The sequence below is a fragment of the Meleagris gallopavo genome, chromosome 22 (assembly GCF_000146605.3).
Source record: "Meleagris gallopavo isolate NT-WF06-2002-E0010 breed Aviagen turkey brand Nicholas breeding stock chromosome 22, Turkey_5.1, whole genome shotgun sequence".
Taxonomy (NCBI): domain Eukaryota; kingdom Metazoa; phylum Chordata; class Aves; order Galliformes; family Phasianidae; genus Meleagris; species Meleagris gallopavo.
The window spans coordinates 6,007,297-6,013,245 of NC_015032.2; the positions used below are offsets into that span (position 1 = coordinate 6,007,297).

General features: G+C 49.3%; 1 long non-coding RNA gene across 1 annotated transcript; it reads right to left on the reverse strand.

Annotated features, from left to right (window-relative positions):
- Positions 1-1,118: 1,118 nt before the first annotated feature.
- On the reverse strand, positions 1,119-5,899 carry LOC104914021. Its single transcript, XR_795777.3, has 3 exons — positions 5,601-5,899; positions 2,627-2,837; positions 1,119-1,303 (listed from the first exon to the last, which is right to left on the reverse strand). It is a non-coding gene; the product is annotated as an uncharacterized LOC104914021 (long non-coding RNA).
- Between the last annotated feature and the right edge of the window lie 50 nt (positions 5,900-5,949).

Here is a 5,949-nt window from a genome sequence, read left to right on the forward strand (position 1 = left end):
CAGGCAGGAAAGCCACAGCCCCGTGATACAATCAGTGCACTTCTCTTTCGGGGTGGGTAAGGGTTTGCTTCAGGGGCTCTGGGCATGGGAGAAATGGGCTGGCTCAAGAGTTTGGCCACTGGGTTTTGTGCTTCTCTTCTGGAGTTTTGCACACGGCTCTGCTCCCTCTGCCCTGCTGGCTCAGTGGGCCTGGTGGGGATTGGTTTTGAACTCTATGATCTTGGAGATCTTTTCCAACCTTAATAATTCTGTGATTTTACAATCCCATAATCCTATAAGACAACAAGACAGGGGATCCCAAGAACCTCACACTATGGGGGAAATGACAGCAGCACGGTGTGGCAGGGGGACGAGGCACTGCACTGTGGTGGCACCCATCTGTCACTGGCTCACCTCATCACATCCCCATCCTTGCAGGCAGCAGGATTGCTTCCAGCTTGGGCATTCCTGGAAATCGCCTCCAGTGTCAAAACATGGGCAGGAAGGAGGTTGATCCAGAGGCTGTTTTTGTGACTTTTGTTCTGTTATTTTTTATGGTGGCTGTTTTCCAAGTATTAAACAATTGGCCGACTGAGGGATCCTGCTATGAAGTCAGGAGTTATATTTAAATTTCGGCTTTCCCAGTGAGGCTGGGATTTAGCAGAGGAGTGGGGAGGCTTGCACACCTCTCTTCCAGAAGAGTTTATAATGGAGCACAGCATTCTCCAGCGTGGACACAAATGCTCAGCCTGGGCTATGCAACAGAGCTTTTCTGATAGTTTATGAATGATTGCCATGAACAGAGAAAGCCAGAAAATCCACCTGGACTGCAAATTCACACCAGAATAGGGTTGTTTTTAGCCAGAGAACAGAAGACATTTCCCTCTGCTAAACTGCCCACCAGTAGGCATTGAAAGCTGCATAGCCCCTGAAAGCAGAACATAAGTAGCAGGGCAAAGCCTTTGTCCTGAGCCCGCCTTTGATGCTGGACATGGAAGGGGAAATTTTCTTCAGCACTGAGCAGGTTTTGGCGAGCTCTTGGTTTTCACACCCACTCAAGCAAAAGTGTATTTTCTAGCAAAGGAAAGTATGTCAGACCATTGATTTCTTGGGCAACTGCACTGCAGAACAGACAGAGCTAAATTCAGTGATGCATTAGGCTGCTGGCTGCAAACCAAGTACCTAGTAAAAATTGCTTTAAAAACAAAAGCATACCTCCTTGTTGTTGCTGTTGTTTTGTGGTGCATTTGGAGAATAACCTGCCTGCTTTTAGACTTCTGTCCTTGGCTATCCAAACCCAACCAGGGGAAAAGCACTGCACAAGCTGTGAAATGAGAGAACATCAGAGAACTGTAGAATCATTAAGGTTCGAAAAGACCACTAAGCTCATCAAGCCCAACCATCAGCCCATCAATCATCAGCCTATCCCACCATGCCCAGTGCTCTAGCTCTGCAAAGCAGTGGAGGATCAATAGAGATTTGACAGAGCAAAGAGTCTGGCTGCAATCCCAGCAGGAGCAGCGAGCATACAGCTGAGCTCCCCTAAATTTTCCCCCTGTAGCTTGAAGGGCCTTGGCATTTTAGGCGCTTTGATTGCAAGTGAGGCGAGGTCTTCCTTCTGGCCTTGTTCCCTTCTGACAGGTTTTGCCAGATGGAGAGACGCGATTACGGGAGCAACGATTGGCACTGCTCCTCCATCCATCCCACTTTGGTTTGCAAATGCTGAATAACGAGAAGCACTTGGCTGGCAAGACCTTGCCACCGCAGGCTCCATTTGCAAACAGCAGCACCTAAAGTGCAACCATCCATCAAAGCAAAGCAAGGGCAGCCCATCCGCTTGGCTCCCCACGCTGCACTGAGTGCAGCTCCCGAAATGCAGAGGCTGAAGTTAACCATGACCTTTCCCCCCCCATGCCCACCTCTTCCCAACCCACCCCCCAGGGAAGCTCAGTGGGGGCAGAAGGGATCGCTCCCTGCCACCCCCAGGCAGCACTGCCACAGGGATTTGAAGACAGCCATAATTTCTTAAGAGAACATTTCCAGGCATAACCAGATAAATTATTCACAAGGAATAAGAGATGAACCCATCTGGAAAAGAATCAAAAAAATAAAAAACCAACTAGAAAGGGCCACTGGAATCTGGCCAGCAGCTTTCTGCTGTAAGGCTGTTGCCAGTTTGCAAAGTTTGTGTTTGCTCTGTGAAAGAAGATAGCAATTATTTACACCGGGTTAATGGAAAGGGGATCCATAGCTTGACATAAAGCGTGAGCAAACTGGGAAGCAGAGAATAATGCCATGCTCCTGGAGAGGAGGAAGGACAGAACATGCCTCATCTTTGCCATAGCAAAGAAAAATCATCTCAGAACCATCCTGGTTGGTATTTACCCCATTTAGCACTCAGAACGTTAAAGCTCTGTTGCAGATTTTAGAGAAGAAAACATATTTCAGCAGTGTTTGTTGGAAATATCATTAGGATAACAGTCACCCCCGCAATGTTTTATTGCAGGCATTTACTTCCATGCTTCCATTTGCAGTGATTACTCCTGAAATTACTTCTAAACATCCAAACTGCAAAGGAAAGGAGTTAGTCTGGAGCTGCAATTGATTGCTGTGTTTACTCTTGCATGAGCAATGGTAATAGATGTACCTCTTTTTGCAGTGTTTTGCTTAAAGAGATGCTGGAGCCCTCGGTGAATGTATCTCCACAACCAGAGGCTGAGCTGGCAGAGCTGTGTGCTCCCTGCACAGGGACCTGGTGCCACCTGAAAGCCAGGCACGTCGCTGAGCAAAGCACAGCACAGAACCTCTGCTGAAAATACATTTCTTTGGCTTGAACGTACGTAGAAAGGGTGGGAAATCTGTGGGGAAAAAAAAACAACACCATAGACCAAAAACTACAATTTGCATAAGGTAGTTTGAGAGTGCATCTCAGCAATGTTGGGTAACAAACACCTGGGATTTCAGCTTCTTTAATCAACACTTAGAGCAGATTTAATAATGTATTAGGAGCAGGCAGGCAAAAGGAGTTTGGGGAAACGACAGGAAAATAAAGTAGATAAATGCACTAATTGCAGCTTATCTGACAGCTCCACTTTCTCCTCTGCAGCTGAGACTCCAGATCTAATATTTATACGTTAGGCAGGATTGATTCCCTGGGCTGAGACACGGCTCTGTGCGAGGTGGCAGCGGCTGATGGATGGACACCATCTCACCAAATGCCAGCATGAGGCTCTTCCACATACTGCAGACTGAAGGAGAAAGCCCTTCGCAGCAGAGAGAGGCTGCATACAGCAGGAGCGACGCGATGGACGTGTTGTCTCTGCACATGTGGGCAGGACTGCTTTGCAATGGCTCTGTTCACGTATTTGTGTGTTTAGGAGGGGGCAGATGGGCTCCCATCCTTCTGGGGAGCTCCTTACCCAAACATCTGCGTGTAGATAAGAGGCTTCAGATTGAAAATCTGTACCTTGGTCACTTCCCACAAAGAGGAAAAAAAAGCAGCTGAAAACAGAGAAGGTGAATAATGATAGATGAGGCCCCACAGAGCATCTCTGCATCTCAGGGTTTTCCATGGTTCCATCAATTTGGCCAACCCTAACCCTAACCCAAGCTCCCCTCCCTGCATTAGGGCAGCCCCCACACATTCTGCAGCCCCAGGACTTTCCTGCTCAAACTGCCCCTCAGAAGGGGCTTGTTAAAATGTTTGCTTCCATTTAGTGCTTCTGCCAAGGAATGGCTAAATCCAGGGTGGCCTCAACTGGTTGTGCAACTTGAAGAGGAGGCCTTCTGGGGCTTTATCCAAGGCGAATCCCAGGCAGATAGCATCTTCCCGGGCAGCAACAAGCAGCCCCCTGTTGTTCTGCACAACCACAGCATCTGCAGCCCCTTTCACACAGCAATCAATCATAGCAGGGCTCGGTGGCAGGAGCTGGCAGGGACCGAGTGTGTCAAAGTGCCTGAGCTCACACACTGCCACAGAGGGCAGGATTTAATGAGGGGAAAAGCACAAAGTGAAAAAAAAAAAGAAAAAAAAAAGTCCAGCAGCAGCCAAAGTGCTGACCCAGCACATTCAAAGCAAAGCTTTTGGGTTGTTTTGTTGTTGTTTTTTTTTGGGGGGGAGGGGGAGGCTGAGGAGGGAGAAAATCATCCTGAAATCATTGCTCCTGAAACGTGTCAGATTGACACCGGAAAGTTCATCACAGTGCTTCCAGCACTGATTGCTGATGAAAAGAAGATGGAAATGCATGAGATCACTCTGTTCCTCTGGGCTTTGTGCTGTGCTGTGCCTGGCTGTGCATTTCTCACCCTCTGGAGCCACCCCAGAAAGCAGACACCGTTAATCCTCACCATGGATGTCTATGCTCTGCTCCCTGCAGAGCAGAGCTATGATGCACCCACTCTGTTGCATGACAGCCAATATCCATGAGCTGCCTAAACCCAGGAGAAATCTAGAAATACGCCAGTGTCTCAACCCGGAGTGCTTTCTCCTGTGACAACATCTTGGAAGGAAATTCTTTCAAGCCCAGGCAGAGACCCAGCTCTACTCTAGCCTTCGTTTTCAGGAGCATTGATTTCACAGTGTGAGCAAAGTGATCTGAAAGGTAATCTCAGCCCACTCGCATCCACAGCAGCACAAAGGCAGGGATGCTCCTGATGTGACTTCTCCAGGGGCCTGGCAACTCCACATGAAGGATTGCTGCTGATTCTCCAGTCAAAAGAATCCAATACATCTTCTGGGCCTGCTCTCTTCGGGGCTGTGTGGATGCAGGGATGGATACAAGGCACAGCGCTTTGCAGGACCAGCAAGCAGCCAGTGTGGCATCCACTCACCAATGCACCTTAGGAATTTCCTAAAATCCCTATGGAGGTGTATTGTATTTCCATTCCCACACCATGCCCTGCATCCTGGCAGAATTTGCTAGATAATTGCTGAAACTGCTTGCAGCCTGCTCTGGATGCTCCCCCCTGGTCCCCACATGTGCCCGGGGCTCCCTGGCACATCTTCCAGCCCACACTCACAGTTTCCAGCAATGAGAAGCTGAGGCCTCGCAGAGCTTCACAAGGGATGCCCATCCCACTCAGCTCCAAAACCCATCTCCCAGCCTGCCACTTTGCCCTGGACCAATCCTCATTCCATCTGTCCCAAAGGCGCAGAGGGGGAATGGCCACACAAGCACTGATCAGCCTCGAGGTTGCTGGAGCCAGAAGAAAACAGGGCAGAGCATTGCTGGCAGAGTTAATTCGAACCAAGCGGTGCCTGGTGGAGCAGGCAGGGGTTCTGCGGCGACAGCTGAAGCCACTATGGGCTGAGATGGCAGCAAGAGGAAAGCAAAAGGCTTGCTCCAAAAGTTTGGGTGCAATTGTTTCCAATGCTCTGAGGCAAGGCTGCAGGGTGGCAAGAAAAGCCCAGGATTTGTGTGCAGAATGCTCAAATGGCACATGGGCAGTGCTAGCAGCAGTGAAACGTGGCTTCTTACCCAGGTTATTGCCTCTGCTGCTCTCATTTTGTACCTAATTAATGGAGTTTTATTATTTTGTGCAACACAATAGCTACAGCCAAGAAGCAATCGCTCCGGATGGAGCCTGTGCTTAGGAAACAAACATATTTCAGGACAACTCACAGTGTCATTGTAAGGCAAGCAGTATCCACACATCAAAATGCATCTTTCCAGCATCTCTCCTTCCTTTGGTCCAGTTCCTCCAGCTTTCCCATTTGGGCAGAGACTCATCCCCAGATAGGCAAATCACCTCAAATGCTGCTTGCTGTAGGTAATGGATGGCTTAAAGGCAGGGCAGGAGGAAGCAAAACCTCCTCCCCCCAGCAGGCAGGATGCAGCCCCAGTCACCTGGCTTACCCCAATTTCCCCTCCCTGCAGCACCAGCACGAGGGGAATCCCCAGGGCTGCTACAGTTGGCTGGAACGACCAGCCCTGCCAGCTGGTTTCAATTTTCTCTGCGTTAGTAAAAGGG